Source organism: Mustela lutreola, chromosome 3 (assembly GCF_030435805.1).
Source record: "Mustela lutreola isolate mMusLut2 chromosome 3, mMusLut2.pri, whole genome shotgun sequence".
Lineage (NCBI taxonomy): Eukaryota > Metazoa > Chordata > Mammalia > Carnivora > Mustelidae > Mustela > Mustela lutreola.
Window position 1 is genome coordinate 155,989,901 of NC_081292.1, and position 21,746 is coordinate 156,011,646.

Sequence of the window (21,746 nt, forward strand, 5' to 3'; positions counted from 1 at the left end):
CAATGCATGGGACCCTCTCTCCTCTTGTCATTATGACATTTTGTAAACACTTATTAAAATGTTCAGTTTCTAACTTCTCTGAAGTTCACTCTCTGAAGTGTACCTAACATATATTCTCCTTCCATATTTGTCAATTATTATTTTTGCAAGGATGGGTGTAAATCTGACCTTTCACTTATTTATATTCATTGTTGTTCCTTGCAATTTAATAAAAAGCCTGCCTGTCCCACTTAACTTACTTGTAGTAACTTTAACATATTTTAATTTTTAACTATATGCTCTGGAGGATAATTTAAAGATTTCTAAAATAGACTTCCATGGCTAAGTAGCCCCTCTGGATAACATTTCTTAACCAGAAGACTGAATGAAGCTTTCATGACCAACAGATGGAAGGTAAGGATATAAGAACTTCATTGGTCAATGCTAGTGTAGTACTAGAGCCCCAGTTGCATTCTTTCCTAGAACAGAAAAAGTCCTGAAAGTCCTGATGCTTAGGCCAGGACCCAAACCAATTAAATCAGAACCTGTGGCAGTGGGATTTTGGTCCCAACAGTTTATGAAAATCTTTAGGGGATTCTAAAATGCAGTGAAGTTTGAGGACTATTATACTAGACCTCTTTTTATACTTTTTGAAGTATGGACCCAAATCTTCTATTGTATTCTTGAGAAGATCCCACTTTTTGTAGACCTGCCTCTGAATTTTTTTCTTCTGATTCTATTCCCTCATTGAAATAGTGCAGGGAAGTCATGGAAATGAAACTTTATATTCATGGAGGAGTTTATCAATTCAAGAATCCTCTGCAAGCAAAAATCTTGCATGTTTCTGTCTAAGCAAATGTGTATGTGTGTGCATACGTGTATGTGGGTATGTGTTCAATGGAGAAATTATTATTTAGTTGTTTAGTTATTTAATTATTGTTTCCAAAAGAAAGGGGTTTTTCTATGTTGCAAAAAGTACATCTTTGAAGTTTAAGATGGTGATGACCATTTGGGAAGGAAGAAACTAGAGCCAGCTGCCGTCCTAACACTAAATTGGCTTTGTTAATCTAGTGTGTGTTTGGGGGTGCTTGCCAACAGCAGGGAATTGACAATTATTGCATTTTCTAAGTAGTAAAACCAGATGTTTCTATTTTCCGTGTCTTTTCTTAACAATATGCAAAATTCAGCATGTTGTATTAGAAGACATTAAGGACATTTAAAGTGGGTTCACAGTCTAATCTGTGATTTTTTTTTTTTTTTAAGAGTATGTTTATTAGGGTGACTTCAACAGAAACTTTACAAACATTTGTTATGTTTTTGCTTCTCAGCAAGAGATTTCCCAAAATTAGTGGAATGCTCTTGTTCATTAAATCTCTGTCAACCAAATCTCCATTCCAAGTAGATGTGCCAAATGATGCTGACCAAGGATCACTGTGAGGCATTAAACAAATAGAGTTCTTAGTAAGACTGTCTGTTTTGTCTTTTAAAGGATATTAGAAATGTTTCACAAATTAGAAATTTAAAAGACTGAGATAGAACCCACAGGTAGCCAACATGCTATTTTCCAACTCATAGAGGTAATTCTGTCTAAAAATAATAAAACTGAGAACCTGCTCATCAGTATAACATAATGAATTATGACGTGTGTGTGTGTGTGTGTTTCATACATTGGAACATGAATACACAGATTATGTGACTTAATTTTAATGGTCCTTGAATGAATCTTAGCTGAGCAAGCATAAGAGGGAGGCTAAGAAGTTTATGAACAAAGCAATGTACAATAATTTTAACGTGAAAAGAAACAAGCAAGCTTGTGCCAGTGGGCAGACGGAGCACCAGCTGGGCAGAGATGGCTCAGCTAAGGGTCATTGTAGAGGTCTTGGATGACGATTTATCTCCTGATCATCAAGTCCAGCTTTAGATTTATGGTCCTTACCAAACCACAACAATCAGAGAACATCTTTTGTTTAGTACTTTGGGTTGCTTTAATTTATTGTTTACAACTTTGATTTTTGATTTTAGAAATCTTTGCTCATTAAAAAACTACAGGATTTCTACCATATGCCACGTTGATCTGTCTGTTACAGTTACATGCTTAGGACATAAAGTGGAATGCAGTAGGTATGTGTTTGGTAGAGGGCTGGCAATGTTCAGAACCCCTGATAATGCATATTTTATACAAAATGTTCGTTATTGCTTCCTTTTAGTACCCTTTTAGCATTATTTGTCCATCATATGTATGTATCAATGAAGTGACCACAGATGCTACCATTTCAAATAGAATAGCTAGATAGCTGTGTTTTCTCAAGAATCACTTACCTCATATTCTCTCCACAGGAACACAGACTTTTATCTTGTATTATTAATTATTAATTAATTAATTAATTGTAATTATTAATGAATGCTACAGATATTCAAAAATTTCTTACTAGGGATTGGATTGTTTTGAAACTGCATTGCCTTTCTCCCATTCCACATTTGTACCAATATGTAGAGGCAAATAATTTGCTCTGTCATTTCTACAGCAAAGGGATGCTAGTCCTCTGATGCCCCACACAGTATTTTTGAGTGAGGGGACAAACACTCTTTAGGTTACTGAGGTTTTTATTGCTAACTCCTTAGTTAGGGAGTTTTACTAAGGACTTTCAGGTAATGAAATACTGACCTATTAGGCATAAACTCTAGGAAGATTTTCTAAAGCTGTGGGGCTAGGTAGGCAGAAACTTAGCAAGCATGGTTAAATGAAGGATGTTTAAAGCCATGGGCTAGGAGAAATCTAATGGTAGCTTTCAGGAAATAACACTACTGTGATGGATACAATATAGCTTCGAGCACTTGTTTATCCTTCCTTCCTTTGCTTGGAACTATTCCTGTAAGGCACGGGCGCGCACGCGCACACACACACACACACACACACACACACACAGCTATCAGATGATATTTAATAGTAATTACTCAGTGAAAGGAACATGTTTATAATCTAGGTTGTTTTCTTATTTTATGTATTTTAATATGAGTTTTATAGTCTTGTAATTTTAGAGCTGGGCGGAATCTTGGAAAGCACCTAGCCCAGCCTTCTTGTATTAACTAGGGTTCTAGTTTGCAAACATAAGAAACCATTTCTGCTTGAATTTTGCAATAAAAATATTTTATATTAAGGTAGCTTACAGAATCAGTTGCAGACCTGAGCTTAGAAAATGCTTGGGAATAATCGAGGCTGGGAAGATAAGAAGAGTCAAGGCTGTACTCCAGCTCCCTGCACAGAATCATCCCAGCAAGTCCAGCCACTGACCACCAGATGCCATGGCTTGCACCTCCTCCACTGCCATCTCTGGATTCTGGACATCCTAGTTGGCAGTGCTGCTTTTAATCATACCCCTGCCCTGCTGCTCTGCCAGGAGCCTTCACAGTGTCTCCACAGGCCCTGCTTTTTTAAAAAAAATTTTATTAATATGTAATGTATTATTTGTTTCAGGGGTGCAGACCTTGGATCATCATTCTTACACAATTCACAACACTCACCATAACACATACCCTCCCAGATGTCCATCCATCAGCCACCCCATCCCTTCTACTGTCCTCCCCTCCAGCAACTCTGTTTGTTTTATGAGATTAAGAGTCTCATGATTTGTCTCCATCTCTGGTTTCATCTTGTTTCATTTTTTCCTCTCTTCCCCCATTATCCTTTGCCTTGTTGCTCAAATTCCACATATCAGTGAGATCGTAGAATACTTGTCTTTCTTTGATTGACTTATTTCACTTAGCATAATTCCCTCTAGTTCCATCCACATCATTGCAAGTGGCAAGATTTCCATTTTTTTGATGGTTATACATATTCCATGGTGTGCATATATATATATATATATATATATACCACATGTATATATAAATACACCACATTCATCTGCCAATGGACATCTACACAGGCCCTGCCTCTTTGCATCACCAGCTTCCAAGTGAAGCACCCCTGGGCTGAACTCAGGTCAAATGCTCATGAGCTAGCTGCAAAGGTGGGAAAGCAAGTATCTGACATCATTTTATAGAGTTCTTCAAAGGAAGGAGGGGGATTCAGGAGCTGAAAAAAGAAAAAGAAAGAAAAGTAAAAAAAAAAAAAAGAAGGTCTCTTACTATCTATAACTGTAGTTGGCAATATCAATAGACTTTTCTTTTTATACTACACTGCCAAAAAAATTTCCTTCCACCTAACACTCTGACTAATAGATATCTCTAAGAGATATCTTTTTGCCTTATTGTCCTCTGGTTCTGTTATGATCCATCCAAATATTCCATGACCTATGGAATAAATTTTAGTTTACTACCAATAAATATGTCTTAAGTAAAATTATAAGGAAAAGAGAAGTGAAGAAAGCAGACAGAAAACTCGTATATATACAAAATGAATTCAGAATTTGGGATCTTTTCTTGGGCTAGTGATCTGCATTTTGATCCTCTCTCCTGATGCTGGGCAGTTGTGGTGAACTGCAACTTCCAGTCAGCCACACAAGAGTGAACAACTGATAGATACACTTATACTCATACAACCATTCCTTTTTTCACTTTTAGTATAGCATTTAATAAATTATATGAGTTATTCCTACACCTTTTTATAAAATAGGTTTTGCATAAGACAATTTTGCTCAACTGTAGTCTAATGAAATTGTTTTGAGCACATTTAAGGTAGGTGAGGCTAAGTTATGATGTTTCATAGGTAAGGTGCATTAGATGCATTTTCAAATGATAATATTTTCAATGTATGATGGGTTTATTGTAACCCCATCGTAAGTCAAGGAAGATCTGTATTTATACATACTATATGTATATGCGTATGTGGCAGGTGATGAACACCTTCAGTAAACAGTCAAGATGACAATTCAAATTTGTGATTTTTCTTTTCTGCTAAGCATTACATATGCTCTTTGCTATCAACCAGCATCTTGGCTGGGTGAGTTTCTTTACCCAATGGGTTGATTTACACTGGCTTGTATATGATAACTTTTACCACTGGCCATGCAATACTGGAAGGTATCCTAGGAGCTCCTTGGATTCCATCTCCTTCTTGCCTCTATTAAAAAACAGCATTCCTATTTCCCTCTGATGCCAACCGTTCCACCACTGTAAACTCCTTTTCTACCTGCTTACTTAGTGCTATGATAAATCCCAAAAGGCAAATTTATTTGTATCAGCTCCCAGTTCAATGTAACCATTGTTATCCTCCTAGTGGCAGTATTCAAAGTTAAAACCAGGAGAGATAAGTGTTTCAGGAATGGGAAAAAGAGATTTTGGAAATGGGCCTTTAGGGCTAATAATGAAAGCACCATTCCCTCTGTAAGTGATCTGGCTGTGTTGAGAAACAGCACAATATATTGGCCACTACTTCAGAACAAAACCACCTCCTGTAAAATAGCACCCAAGCTCACGAAATACTATCTCACAGCTATGACATATCTGAGTCTTCAAGAGGCCATTTCTTTGTTCAATAAGAACAGCAGCATATGGGCTTCAGCCCACTGCCTTACTTCTTACACAGTTAAGGAAGTTCCTTAGGAAGAAGCATCATCTAGTGGGATGTACTAGGAGTACACAAACAGTGCACACATGGTATATAGGGAAAGAAAGTCCAAATTCTTCTTGCCTTTCCCATTACAGAATGAGTGTGATACAATGTTATAACCAGCTAACACTTCTAATTCCCCTGGTGTATTTTACCCTGTCAAGGGCTCATACAGACAGCAGCCAGTTCAGTCTTAATAAGGATAAATTCATGTACCTGAGCAATGTATAAGTTTTGTTCCCACCACTGGGAGAATTTTATTATGAGCCCATTGAACAAGTACCCATTTTCTAGGGAAGAAGACTGACACACTTATAGCAGATCATCTCTTCTACCTAATTCTTTAAAACCACTCATAAATTATTCCCACAATTTGAACCAGTTCCATTAGGTCCATCCACATAATCTCTCTGAATCTTCCTGTCACAAGTCCTCCAATCATATTCCTTCAATATCCCTAACCAGCTGACCAAACCATTCACTAGTGTCTAGAGATTATTAATTCATTATTTATTCATTTACTTTAAAATATTTGAGTACTTAATGTGTGGCAGTCACTAGTCCTTAACCTCAGGTAAAGTGTACCCTGAGACAGTCCTCTTGAAATTACACCTACATGGAAGATTTCACTTTTTTTACCTTGTTTTAGGGAGATTTCAGAGCAGAACTATCCACCATAGCTGTCTACTTTTGTTTGGGGCCAGTTTTTGTGTAGACCTGGCTATAAAACTTGCTCATTTTTGCCGAATGCCCCTTGGGCCAGATGTGTGTGTTGAGGGAGGGAGGTCAGTGTGGACAGTGACATACCTGTTCATACAAATGATCTGTGTCTTCTGGTCATGCGCATGCTCAAGCTCAATCTACTTTCATTTCATTAGTCTGTGCTGCCAGTCACATCTAGCTTTATGGCCGGGTGTCTCAGATAGCATCCAGCTCATTATGAGTAGCTGAATCTCATTGTCACCTGCTGTCTTAAAGTCAAAAGTCCAAGTGATACCCATCCTCGTCTATAAAAGGTAGATTAAAAAATAATACCTATCTCATTTGGATTTTTATGAGAAATTAAAAAGTTAAAACATGGAAGCAGTTACAAGATGCCACATTGTGCCTGCTTGACAAATGGTAGTTATAGTAATTATCATGGTCCCTCAGTAAACCAAGAGCTAGTTCTTCAAAGAGAAATCACAACTTTCAAAGAAGGCCTGAGTATGCTGAGTATGCTGAATCCTGAAGATCTCACTAGCCAAGCTCCATCTAACATTCTGATCATCCAGAATACATCAGTGAATCCATGGGGTCCTGGGGCCACGTGGCATTGCTGTCTGCCCTGTGGCTTAGATCAGCGCAACAGCTTTCTTTTTCTTTGGCCCCTTTTCAGAACTGTAGTTTTTCAGGTCACCCACTAAACTGAGTACTAGAAAGTACTAGAGAGGCATTCTCAAATGCTGATTTTGCTGCTTTCTAAATCCAAAGCATTACGACTTTTTTTTTTGAAGTGGAAAGTAGTACCACGTGTCTTTTACTTTGAACTAGAATTAAGAAGATCTATATTGAAATGTCTACCCTACACTTCTTGTCTCTCTGATCTTAGGCTGGTTATTTACCTCTCTGAACACCCCACATGGTTGTTATCAGATCAAGGGCAATAACAGTACCTGGATTAAAATACTCACTTGGTAATATTAGTTCCCTTCCATACTCTCCTCCTTACTGATAATGTTTAATCAACTGTTGCCTGGCTTTGCCACATGGATGTCTCTCTGGCACTTCAAATTCTCCATGCCCCAGATCAAGCTGTTCATCACCCCTTCTAATCTGTTCTTCTTCCACTGTTTCCTTTCGGGTAAATGATACCACTACTTAGTCCACTGCCTAGGTGACTCCTCCCTCTCTCACTTCACGTTCTCATAGCCAAAGGCTTAGTGAGTCCCATGAATTTACCTTTTGAATATTGATCCCTATGGCTATCCTGATCAGCCTACTATTATCTCTCACCAGAATTAAGGCTCTAACTTCTCACTGTTTCAACCTTGCCCACAATGCAAACACATCCAGTCACATGATTCTGATACCAAAACCCCTTCAGCAGTTTATCTTCACAATCCTGACAAAGCTCAGATGCCATGATCTTGCTTATGAGATGACCATGGTTAGACTATTTCATCTTTTACTTCCTACCTGACTCCTGCGCATCCTACTCCTTTTTAGACTACTACACTCTGCCAGTTCCTGAAGGACCCAGGTATTTCTTTTGCCTCCACTGCCTCTTCAAACTGTTTCTTCTGAGAACACTCTTGTAGCTAATTTTACTCCTTCATTTCTCGGCTCAAATATGATTTCCTCAGAGGACTTCTCTGGCCTCAAGGTTATGCCTTCTTAATACATGTTCTCATGGGCCTGTTGTGATGAACTGTTGTTACAAACCACCCCATAACTTATTGGCATGGGATAATAATGATGTTATTATTATCCTTACGGATTCATTGGGTCAGGAGTTTGGACACGTCCCAGAGAGGATGGCTTGTCTCTGCTCCATGATGTCTGGACTATCAGCCTAGAAGGCATGAATGGCTGAGAGTGACTTGAATGCCTGGAGCTGGAATACTCTGGTGAATTCCTTTTTCATTTGGGCTGGGATGACTAGAAAGCTGGGAGTAGCAGGAAACCATCAGCTGGAGCTCTGCCTGGTCTCTCTCTGAAGCTGACTTCTTCAAAGCACAGTGGGCTCAGAGTAGCTGGACTTCCTACAGGGTACCTCAGGGCTCCAGAAACTCATCTTCCAACAAACAAGGCAGAAGCCACAGGACCTAGAAATCGCATAGTGTTATTTCTATTTTATCTATTGGTCAAAGTAGTTATAAGCCCAAACAGATTCAAATGAAGGGAATTTAGCCCCAAAATCTCAACAGGGGGAGTATCAAATAATTTGTCATCATGTTTATTTTTTTAAGAGATTTTATTTATTTGAGAGAGAGAGCACACACAAGTGGGTGGAGGGGTACAGGAAGAGGAAGAAGCAGACTCCCTGTTGAGCAGGGAGCCAACTTGGATATGGGGCTGGATCCCAGGACCCTGAGATCATGGCCTGAGCTGAAGGCAGACACTTAACTGACCTCCGTCATCATGTTCAAAGACCATCACAATGCCCTATATCTACACAATCTCAACACCCATATTTTAACTATAATTACTAATTAGATTTTTATCTTTTCCAACAAATTATAAATTCTATGAGAAAAGAATCTGTATCTATACCATAATATCCTCATATTTGGCACATTGTAAATGTAGATAACACACAGTCTCAATAAATAATCATTATATGGGAGAATGCATATAACTAGCATAAAGCACTATTCGGGGAATGATAGGGCCTCAATTTACTGTAGGTGAATGAGCCACACTGGTCTTTGTTGTGGTTAAACTAGAGGAATAGGAATTGCCTCACTCTTACAATTATTTATCTTTGCTCCTTTTTTTCTTAAGAAGAGTGCCACTTCAAAGTGTCAGGCCTAAGTGTTAAGTGTCATAAATCTTAAAAGTTACCCAGTTCAATGATTTCAATTTTTGAATCTTGTGTCCATTAAGTAGACATACACCCTAGGTATGTGTGTATCTCTGGATAATGAACTTGCTATCTTCCAGAGCAGTCCATTTCATCTTTGGACAGCTATTGAATTTTTTTCTTTCCCTCTTGTTTCTTTAGTTTTTGGTAGTAAGCCCAGCTCTGTCTCAGCTTCCATACATTAATTCTCCTTCTATTGCTTGAGAGCAAGCGAAAAAGTCTGAACCTTCTTTTCCTTGACAACCATTTAAATACTAAGAAAAGTTCTGTATTTCTCCTTCCCCATCTCCATCTCCATCCTTATAAGCCCTTCCTTTCATAAGCTCTTCTTGGAGAGGTAGGTTTTCAACTCACTTGTCATTTGCAGGGAAGGAGGGGCTTAGGGGAAAACCCTCACTGGCCAAAGGGACCCATCATGATTCAGCACATGTCATGGTTCAGGGTCACTATGGAAATATTATCAAAGGATAGAAATTATTGTAAGTAAAAGTTACTACTTAGGAAGTTATTTGTGTAAGTATCTACCATATATTTATTTAAATAAGACAAGTTTACATCTACAGGCAAACTAATTTGATTGCACAGAGGTGTTAACATGACTTAAATCTGCCATGGCAAGGCCCCAGAGTAAAGACAGTGGATGAGGTGACTTTACTGCAGAAGGAAATAAATGAGAAATCATCTAGTTCCAGGTGGATCCTGGGCTGATAGACCAAGATTCTAGTTGTTATTACCTACATTATGACTTCTCCTCATTACACTGATTCCTAACTTAGAACAAGCCTTACTATTTAGAGGAGCTGATGGACTTCTTGGATCTTGGAGGTCTGGGTAGAGATTTACTATCTGTTTGATGGTTTAAAAGCACAAAGCTGCTAAGCCCTGTCATCCCATTCAAAGGAGTCCCTTTCCTTTACCAGAGCTAAGTGAGGCAGCTAAAAGGCAGTCAGCACAAAGGCACAATTGTAAGTTTTTCTCTTTTGTTTTCTGAACCACATCTACCCTTCTCTCTACTTTTTGTATTGTCTGTAAACAAAGAATATTTTTTACATTTTTAAAATGGCTAGGGAAAAAAAGATCATGTTGTGTGAAAACTATATGAAATTTCAGTTCCTGTGTCCATAAAGCAATGTTTTATTTGAACACACCATGTTCATTCATCTGTCTCTGGATGCTTTTGTATGCCACAATGACACATATAGCAACTGTATGGCCCACAGTGATAATGACAGACAGTGACTATATGAACAACAGGCCTGAAATATTATCTCACCCTTTAAAAAAGGTTTGCTGATCCCAGGTCTAGTGGGATTGTAGAAGGGAAGGGCATTAATGCTGTTGTTTTTTGCAAACTATCCTTATGTATTTGGGTTCTATCCTTAACTAGCCTCTAGATAAATTGAACTGGAATGAAGGAAAGCTAGGAAAAGCTGACATTCTACTCAATCCAAAGCACCATCCTTTCCTCTGAATACATTCTTTTTTGTCTATTCCCTTTCACATTAAAGCACTTAGAGCTCTAGGTACGCTCTACCCCTCTGCCAAAGCAGAGCACAATTAAAGCTTCTTTCCAGCACAAACATCTTAATTAATCTTGCCCACGGTGACAAAGCGTTTATGCATGTGTAAGTGGATCTTTTAAAAATCTATATTAAACTCATGATTCTCTTTCTCTTTTTTCTCCACCTCTAACTTTTTGATAGGGTTTCAAATTTAAGGACGAGTTGCAAAAATGGTACAAAGGAATTTCTACCCAGATTTACAAACTTCTGGTATTTCCTTCATCACTTGTACTCTTGCTCTCTCTCTTTCCCTCCAGCCCACCCCTCACACTGAGGTCTGCCATACACGATTAGAAGAAAGTTGCAGGCAAGCAGCTGGGGTTGCTGTGTTTCCGTTCCCTCCCCAGCCCCTTGTCTCCATGCTCCCTGCTGCAGTGAGCTTCCTTAAGTTTCTTGTTGCCGGGCCCAGCTGAGGGGCTCTGTGCTGCACAGCAAGGCATCCCAGCACCCCTTACCTCACTGAGAGCCATCTGTCTTGGTTAGATGGCTCTGGATTAGGATTCTCACAGGAATACCCCACCAGTAGTGTCCAGGGATCTAAGTGCCTATCCATGAGAGTATTTCTATGTTATGGTGAATACCAGATCTGGGGAAGAATCAAAAGAATCTGTTGCTGAAGAGAAGACAGTGATGATAATGTTGAACCTCTTGCTGAATTTAGATTTGTGCTTAGTGATAAATCAGCAATGCTCACTGCACTGTGTGAATGCCAGGCTTTGCATCCAGATCCTGAGGATGATGATTCAGATGATTGTGATGGAGCAGAATAGGATATGGAAGCCCAGGATAAGAGCAGGAAGACATCCTTTCATTTTACACCTATGAAGAAGGATTATCCCATTTAACAGCAGAAGGCCAAGCCGCACTGACGATATCAGAACGAATGCTCTCTCAGTCTGTACGCAGCCTGTGTAACATGGCTGGAGTCTGGACAAGATTCAGTAAGGGACTATGAAGACGGGGTGGAGGTAGCTACTATACTTACGGTTGCTGGACAGTTTAAGGATGCAGATGGTGATCACCGAGAATGATTTTTGCAGCTGTGAGATTCTACTCTCTATGTAGATTCTATTCTATGTAGGAAAGAACTTGGTGCCTCTTATGTGGAGTTGGTGCTGACTAAAGTCTTTTTGCTTCTCCAAAATTTATCGGAACCAATTCTTTTTTGAGAAAGACTATACTGAGACAAAAACTTGTTGTCAGCAGAAGAAACTATGATCTTTATTAACAAAGGTGAATTAACCAAGAGGGTATTTGTAGTTTATTGTCTACCACAAAACTTTCTATGTATAGGTTCCCTCTGATTAGGACTATACTTGCTGCCTTCACTCTAGGGACCTTCTGTAACCCCGCAGGTCCACACGTTGAGAATGAGCAGGCGTTGGAAGGTGTAGGTAGACTGGATGGGAGGAAGGGAGGCTGAGTCCAAGCTATACCCCTGCACAGCCTAAGCATTCCCTCACACCTTAGAAAGAAAGACAAAAAGATCTCAGAGAAATCCTGGCCTCTGCTCATTCTCCACAGGGGTAATGGTCTTTTCACTAACTGGGGACCCAGGTTAATTCACTCAAGCATCTTCAGGGGAGCATTTTGGGAAACATCCTAACCACATATATTACCACTAACACAAGTGCTTCTGACTAGCTTTTACTCCTTTTCCCATGTGTCACCAGACTGTTTTGTTATAACCTGTTAGGTTATATTCTTTAATTTCTAACCTCTTAGGTCTGTTTCCATAACAAGTGAAATTGGGATGAAGTCCTCAGAGTACTTTGGATGATAATTGTCTTGTCTTTGTAATAGTTTAACAAATCTAGGTTTACTAAAAAATTGAAAAATAAAAAAGAAAAGAAAAGAAAAGAAAGTTGCAGACACCATGAAATCTCACCACTAAATATTTTGGCATGACTTAGCTAAGAAGAAGGACAATCACCGATGTAACCACAATACCATTATGATAGCTAAGAAAATGAACTTAGGCTGTTTTATTTTGTCATCTCATAAATGTTGAAGGCATGATAGATTTAGAAACTGGCACTTTTTAATCTCCAATGTAGTAATTATTTCAGGTGAAGGCCATCAATAGATAGTAAAATCTTTAGATGGAAGAGTTTTAGATGGTAAATAGGATATTTACACAGAGCCCAAGTATCACTCCATGAATTACTTACTAAATGAAAAGAGGGGGGGAAACATGCCTGTACAATGAAGAGATATGGCCATTGCCACTTTAATTAAATATACAAACAGCATCACTAGTGGAAGACTAATAATCTCCTGAAATGATGCAATATGAATTACATCATCTTTGTGCCAAAAATACTTTATCCCAATCTAATAAATTTTCTGGTATAGGAATTGGCAAAGATTTTTTTAGAAAGAGACAGACTGTGATTATTTTAGGCTTTGTGGGCCATGTGGTCTCTTGTCACCACTGCTCAACCTGCCCCAGGAAAACAACTATGGACAATATGCCTAATGGGTGTGGCTCTGTTCCAATAAAACCTTATTTACAAAAATAAAGTACGGGATTGGATTTGGCCTATGAGTTATATAGCTGATCAAGTCTTGTTTGAAACCTAACTTAAAGGAAAGGCAGGGGGAAATAGGAGTGACAGGAAAGGGTTTGATACCAAAAAGAAATAATCAGACAAATCCAAAACAATGGATATGCTACAGAACAACTTTAAATGCTTCAAAAAGTCAGTGTCATGGGTAAAAGTGATGGAACTGTTGACTGCTCAGACTAAAATAAACTAGTGAGGCATAACAATCAGTTTGTGTATGTAGATCTAGATAGATCTAGCAATCATCCTTTTTACACACAGTGCCACTAAACCCTGTCTCCACATCCCTATTCTTGTGCAGATGATTTTTTGGACCAATGTGCAGAATCATTTGGTTATCCTCTCTCTTTCATTGGAATGATTTGCAATCACTACCAGAATGACTTGTTTGAGAGTGTCTCAACACTTCTGGGTTGCTTTTCAGAGTCTTGTGACATAAAGTCAATCCTATTTTTCTCTAAACTTTTGATTAAAATCATTAAGAAAGCAAGTTTTTGAAGAGCGAGGGAGGCAGAAAAAAAAACAACAACAAACCCCGCCTATGCTTTAATCACCAATCTTTAATTATTATCTGTCACAAGTAGGAGGTTTGTATCATTTGACCCTTTTATTCCCAAAGGTAAAGAAAAATTTGCTTGTTCCTAATAACAATCTAAGTAGATAACTGTCTTTTTACTAATAATTATAATGAGGTGACCTTCCCTATTCACTGCCATTTTCCTATGAGACATGACTTGGAATTAAATCTCAATTTATTTCACAAAAGGCCATTTAAAACTCCTAAGTTCTGTTATAGGGAAATAACTTCAAAATAACTTACCAGCTCAAAACTGGTTTTAAATTAAAATCAACATATCTTTTTAGTTGAAAATATTTAAAAGACAGCTATTTTCCAAGCTTAAGTTATCATATTTTAAAATTTTATTTTATTTTATTATGCTATGTTAGTTACCATACAGTGCATCATTAGTATCATACGCTTTGAGCAAACTAATAAAGCCAAGTAAGATTTCTTATAGATCAACATTTTTTTCCCCCAGTTCACACCTTATTGCCATGACAATCTTCTGTTCTCCTGGTAAAGCCTGTACATGACTTTAGAGCAAATGTCTTTACGTTCACTTAATCTTCACTAGTCTGATCATCCCTGCCTTTATTTTTCCACTCTTGTTTTGGTTTCCTGTCTTAATAAGTCATCTTTGTGAGGAAAAAGCTGTTTCAAAGTCAAGGCTTAATTTCCCTCATCACAATGAAAGTTCTGCTTTTGTTCCTTAGGGGAGATGTTTTTGAACTTCACAGTGGCTTTTCAGTTTTGTTTAACAAAGGGCTGAAGCATGTGCTACCAATAACATACAAAATCAAACAAGACAAATTTAAACACAGTTCACTGTTTTTGCCTTTTTTATCCTACAGACCATTCTCATAGGGTGATAGTTTTAAAGTCTCTTTTTCAACCTGTAAAATAGATCTTGAGGCCACTACAAGTATTGCCTGAATATATTAGCCAGAAAGTTCAACGGAAATCCCAGACAGCACTAGGAAAGAAAGCAGAAACATGACTTGACATGTGTACAAAATCATCATAAATTTGTATTTGGGAGACTGAATTATTCCTAATGTGATTCAGAAAATGATGCCTATAATGACCATGAAATCAAGTCATTCTTGTAAGAGTTGCCAGAGTTGATGGATGGAACCTCGAGTATGGAATATAGTGGTGATATTATTATTTAAATCTATTAACCTATTTAATTTATAAGTTTAATAATTATAACTGAATGCCTACTATGTTGGCAAAGAGTGATGAACAAAAAGGACTGTCCCTGTTTTCAAGGACCCGACAGTCTAATGAGGAATTCAGATATTCTTGGTGAAGGCAAGCACAAATACAATGGGAACATACGGGAGCGGCGCCTAAACCAGGTAGGAGGTGGCAGGGGGAGTCAGGAATTCTTCATGGTTGAAGGAAACATCTTCCAGAAATGGGAAATACCTTTCTGCCAAATACCCATGGCTATTTAAAGGAACTGACAGTGATTTGGTATAGTTGAAGCATATGATTTGGAGTGGGCTAGGGAAATTTTGTGGTGAAAGAAAAGATTAAATAGATAAGTTGAATCCAAGTTATGGGAAGTCCATAGAAGCCTTACATCTTAGAGGGTTTGAGTTGGGTAAATTCTGACTTTTAATTGATTAATTATAATTAACCGAATTAAACAATTAATACATTTAGTGGCTTATACTTTTTCTATTTCCAAAAGGATTTTAATATATGCATAGAGATTTAACAAATTCTAGAATACTAGAAGAAAAACGAACTTGGGAAGTAATTAAGCATGGGTGGGTTTTACTTATTAACACCTAAATGGCTTTAAAATGGGATCAGACACACAAATGGTCGGTTTTTAAGGAAACTTGTTTATTTAAGGCCACCCCACAGCTTCCCAGAAAGGGACCTCATGTCTGAGTCTCAGACAGAGCATTTCTTTTGCCCTGATCTGGTATTATGTGTCCTGGGTATTTCTATCCTCATCCCTTATGTATACATACCCATCTGTTTGAGGTAGGCTCAGTAAATACGATCTTCAGGTGAGCTTAGAACATCAGAGAATATTTAGAAAGCTAAAGTCCCTATCTACTTTTGGAGAAAATCCAGCCATCCCATCTTCCATTGATTGCATTTTTGAGTGACTTTTTAGCAATAAGACTCTCTACCTCCAAATTAAGCTTCTGTGGAATCATTGATTAAAATGGCCGATTAAAAACAACTTTAGGGGAAAAAAACCCTTACGACAATTTTCTCTTACTGAATTCTTCTCAAGTTCTTTCTATGAAGTGCTGTAAGCTGAATCTCTCTTAGCTCATCCCAAGTGGAAACAGAGAACAATGATTCCTCTGTATAAAATTCCTAGTCATTCTCCAAGATCACTTTCAGTTTCCCATTAGCCTTATCATTGCTATATAAGGAGTCTTACTTTCTTTATGTTTTCTCGAGTCAGTTCCTGATCCTTTAATAACATTTGCTGACCTCCTTCTGAATTCCCTCTTAAGAATTCAAGTATTGATTCCGAGACATTTTAATGATCTTCCTTTCTAGTGTCTTAGTAGATAGATACAGAGTTGGGCTTAGATTGTAGTTATTTGAGGTTCAAGTTAGCTAATAAGAAGTAAGTATGCAGCTGCTGTCCAGAGCACATGGATATGCACAAACACTGACACAAACACAGGTACAAACACACATGTGCAGAATAGGGTCTAGGGGATAATGTAGACAAAGGAGCAGGGATTTTGAACAGAAAAAAATCAGATATAAAATTTATATAAAGGAATTTCTGACTTCACCTTAGGAGAGCCAATTAATAAAGTAATGACTCAATATGAACATTATTCAGGTCAGTTGTTTGGTATAGGTTATGGTTCCACATGTTTTGACTTGGGAGAAGTCAGACCACCTTGAAAGGAAGGCAGGTTGGGGGAAGTGGGGAAGTGAATTAAAGTTGAGAAATTTCACATAACTATACTTTATCTTTGTGTTTTTCCATTTTACTACTAAGGGGATTTACAGTAATAATGTACTAGTAAATATTTAATGACTTGCTGGGGGTTGGGGAAGGGGATGGGGTAAGTCCTGATTTGTAGTATTTGCTGATTTCTGTGGTATACATACTTTCACCATGGCTTACTTCAAACAACCAACATGATGTCACCTAACACAGAATCTGGAGGAAATGTGCAGTTATATACCATTATATAGTATTCCTACTGTACAGACACAACAGATATAAATAAACTCAAGACCATAGGTAATAGTAAAATAATTTGGAAGTGATGAATTTTGATTATTTATTACCTTTGTTATTCTTTTAGTGTTGTATTAAGTTTTAACTTTAATTCCAATATAGTTAACATACAGTGCTATATCAGTTTTAGGTGTACAATACAGTGATTCAATGATTCTATGCATTACTCAGTGCTCCTCAACACAAGTGCCCTCCTTAATTGCTATCACCTATTTCACCCATCCCTCCAAGACCTCCCCTCTGGGAGCCATCCATTTGTTCTCTATAGTTAAGTGTCTGTTTCTTGGTTTGCTTCTCTTTTTCTCCTTTGCTCATTTGTTTTGTTTCTTAAGTTCCACATATGAGTGAATTCATATGGTATTTGTTTTCTCTGACTTATTTCACTTAGCATTATACTTTCTAGCTCTATCCATGTTGATGCAAATGGTGAGATTTCATCTTTTTCATGGCTGAATAGTATTCCATTGCATATACACCACATCTTCCTTATCCATTCATCTATTAATGGACACTTCGGCTACTTCCACAATTTGGCTATTGTAAATAATCCTGCAATAAACACAGGGGTGCTTGTATCCCTTTGAATTGGTCTTTTTGTATTTTTTGAGTAACTACCCAGGAGCACAGTTACTGGAATGTGGGGTTCTATTTTAAACTTTTTTGAGGAACCTCCGTATTGTTTTCCACAGTAGCTGCATCAGTTGCATTCCCATCAACAGTGCATGAGTGTTCCCCTTTGTGTTCTCCACGTTCTAGCCAACACTTGTTTTTTCTCGTGTTTTTGATTTCAGCCATTCTGACAGGTGTGAGGCGATCTCATAATAGTTTTGATTTGCATTTCCCTGATGATGAGTGATGTTGAACATCATTTCCCATATCTGTTAGCCATGTTACCTTTGTTTTTAAATACGACTTGTTTCATTGTAAGTTAATATAATGTTTATTAATGGCTGTATTAAAGAACTAGTTTGCAAAGGTCCTGAACGTTTGGCAATTGGCTCTTTCCAGCTGGTATGACAGCTTTGGCACTTGACTAAGCCTCACAGTTACCCCAGCAGATGAAAGCAATCATAGGACTTAAGGCTCATGGAGAGATAATTGAGATTCCCTGTGGCTTGCTATGGAATTGCCTGTTTGCATACCTGCTGTGCCATATTAGCTGTTCTGCCTCCCTGTGAATTCTCCCAAAATTCAGAAGTGAGGTCCTAAACATCATGCACGTACTGGACACTCTTCACTTATTCTGGCTTGTCTGGTCAGTTGGAAGAAAAGTAGAAGGTTTTCCAGAAACTTGGAAGTCTTGAGTGGAAGACTGAAGGACCTGGATACAGGGAATATTTTCACCTGGTGTACTTACTAACACTGGTAGTTTAGGAAGCAGAGTGACACAGAGGTAATTCTCAAGTTGTGCCATATATGAACTTTAAAAAATAGTTTTCAAGGTGGTCTATGACCAGAAAGACAGGGTCTGTGCTACGAACAAAAATGCTTCTTAAGATGGAGCAAGTATTTTTGGCAGAAGTCTTCACAGTCCTAATAAAAGTCAGTGGTGGGACAGAGGATTACCTTAAATTTTAAGAGAAAAGGCAAAAATTCACAGGGAACAAGAGCAGCAAAACCTTGGGGCTACATGGTTGTTGAATGATGATGAATTCCCAAACATTTGACTGGAAGATTGATAATTATAGCACAGAAATTAGGACCATGAACTTTAAATTTAATTAGGACGTTGGACATGTCTTCAAGTGAATGATGAAACACAGGAGACAACAGTATAAGCCAATGAATATATTGGGGAAAGTGGAAAATAACAAGAGCAGTAGATTCTGTCTGAGAGCATTTGGAGAGTGGGAAAATATGAGATATGTACTTCAAATATAGAGAATAACCCAATAAGGTCCATTAACTGGAAATAACATCAAAGGGTAGAGAACAGATAATTCCTCCTACATAGGTTCACATTTGGGCATGGATGGCCAGAAGCCAGGGAGGGAGGATTTCACATGTTCCCACAAACAACAGTGGAGTACATTATCCCCAAGCGAGACAAGTAGAGAATACAGCATGTGCAGAGCTATAAAAGTGAGCCTGGAGTTACCAGCAGGTGATGGAACACACACAAATATCAGGAGCCTGTGGCAGGAATCAAAAACAAGCTGATGAGCAGGAAGGGGATGGGATGCTGGGAGGAGAATATTATAGTCAGAAAAGGCCAAGTGTGTGGGAATATCCAAAGTAAGATATTAAGTGATCAGGGGACAAGGCATGGGGAGTAGTATGAACACAGAGCAGAAATAGGGAGGCAAAAAGCGGGATCCAAGAGACTGATTACCAAAACAATTTTCTACTTTTTTTTTTTTTTTAAGAGAGGGAGAGAGGGTTGGGAAGGGGGCAGAGGAAGAGGGGGAGAGAGAATCCAAAGCAGACTCTCTGTCCAGTATGGAGCCTGATGGGGGGACGTGGGGGGGCTCTATCTTACAACCCAGAGGTCACAACCTGAGCCAAAATCAAGAGTTGGACACTTAACCCACTGGAACCATCCAGGTACCCCTTATTTTCTACTTTCTTGGTGCTGGGTTTTCAGTTGTTCCCATGTAACAAGCACTAATCCAGAGAAGCAGTGGTGTCCAAATTTACAGAGCAATAAAAAATATATATAACCTAACGATTATGTGAAAATATAATCCCAGAATCCTACCACTGGTGATTTTAGGTTAAGCCCAGGAATTTGCATGCTAAAAATAAACACCACTGAAAATCCCATTTCAGTTAGTTCCCCAACCACTTTCTGAGAAATACAGAAGTATCATCAATCCAAGGGCCCTGATGGTGAGATGGTTCTGTTAATAGCCCAGAGTTTCCACATTTCCGCCTGGTGAGCAAATGCTAACTCCTGTGAGGGGCAAGTTCATGGCCCAGCTATCTCAATTTCTTGCAGTTGCTTGGAAACATCTACTCCTTTTACTTGGTTTTGTATCTTCTTTGACTTTTAATGTTGCCATTTTACCTTGTGTTTAATATTACGCATCATTTTAAATCTTGTTTGGAAACAGGTAGGATAAACATCCTAATTAAATTAAAATTAATTGATGATGGCCTCTCTCATGTAATCAGAAGTGGAAAAAGTAAGTAATGCTGTTTAGATATTAGTTGAATAATAAAATGTGCTATGCTGAATCTTTCATGGTAATGTATATGAGAGTACCTTGAAAACTAAAGTTTTATACAACTAGGTGATATTTAAAATATCTGTACTTTAAATCTACCAAATAAGTATGTGTATTTATTATATTCCTAGAAAGTCTTTATATACTCAAAGCTTCTTGTACTTATGATATTTTATTAATTGAAGGGGGAAAGTCCATATTTTCCATCACATATGCCTAAAGAGAAGAATACATCACTTTGTCCAAATATTGTGACTCTTTATTCTTTGTAGCTCTTCCAAATCCTACAAACAGAGGATTATCAGTACTCTCTGAATGTGTGTGGGCTTGAAAGCTCTAAACGTTTCTAGAAGAGCAAGGCTTTTGATACTTTTTTTTTTTTTTTTTTAAATACTTGGGAGCTTTTGGTGCAAGTTAATCCTTATGATGTCTCAGACTAATGCTCCACAAACTATACCTTCCTAAGACTTCCACATAGTGGACATAACTGATTTTATGTTGGACCAGGTTCAGATAGGGTCTTCCTATGGTCTGTTTGGCAATTGGCCTATTTGCAGAAAGACTCACGTCCATCTGCAATTATGCCAATGTCTACATAAAGTGTTTTTATGCATTCAAATGAAGCAATTCAAACAAACATTTCTGCTTGGATTGACAAATACCTATAAGAGAGAAATGCTGGGGGCGCCTGGGTGGCTCAGTGGGTTAAGCCACTGCCTTCAGCTCCGGTCATGATCTCAGGGTCCTGGGATCGAGCCCCAGGTCCTCTCTGCTCCACAGGGAGCCTGCTTCCCTCTCTCTCTCTCTCTCTCTCTCTCTCTCTCTCTGCCTGCCTCTCTGCCTACTTGTGATCTCTGTCTGTCAAATAAATAAATAAAATCTTTAAAAAAAAAAAAAGAGAGAGAGAGAGAAATGCTGGCTATGCCTGGCTAAAGTGACAAAATTATTTTCAAAACCGAGGATCTAGGCAGAAGATAGATTTATTGATGTGACAGTCTTCAGGGAAACCAGAAACTTGATCTCAGAAAGATGTATATTCAAAAGGAGGCCTTAGGGAATATTCTTGTCTCTTGAAATAATGGAGAATCTGGCAGGAGGAGTTGTGACATCTGGGAGAGGACAATAAAGATTAAAATTTAGAGTTACTCGGAGAGAAAATGTGAGTTGCTTTTCATATATGTGACAAGGTTGGCTGTATCTTTAAGAAATTAGAACTGTGTGTAAATAGAAGACAGACTAATGGTTGCCAGAGGGGAGGGGAGTGGGGGAATGGGCAAGATGGATGGGTGAAGCGGTATGGGAGATACAGGCCTCCATTTATCGAATAAGCCACAGGGATAAAAGGTACAGCATAGGAAATACAATCAGTGGTATGGTAATAGTGTTGTGTGGGGACAATTGGTAGCTGCACTTGTGATGAGCACAGCTTAACATATGGACTTTTCAAATCACTATGTTGCACACCTGAAAGGAATGTAACATTGTGTGTCAACTATATTTCAACTGAAAATAGTAAGGATGAAGGATGTGTACATATAGTGTTAATATTTGAAGA

The 21,746-nt window shown here is 38.2% G+C and overlaps 1 protein-coding gene and 1 pseudogene across 4 annotated transcripts in view; both read left to right on the top strand.

The window, feature by feature from the left end:
- Positions 1-21,746, top strand: part of CCDC148 (coiled-coil domain containing 148) — a 208,370-nt gene that overhangs the window by 134,494 nt on the left and 52,130 nt on the right. The window lies entirely within an intron of this gene.
- Positions 9,707-11,688, top strand: LOC131827717 (methylosome subunit pICln-like; annotated as a pseudogene).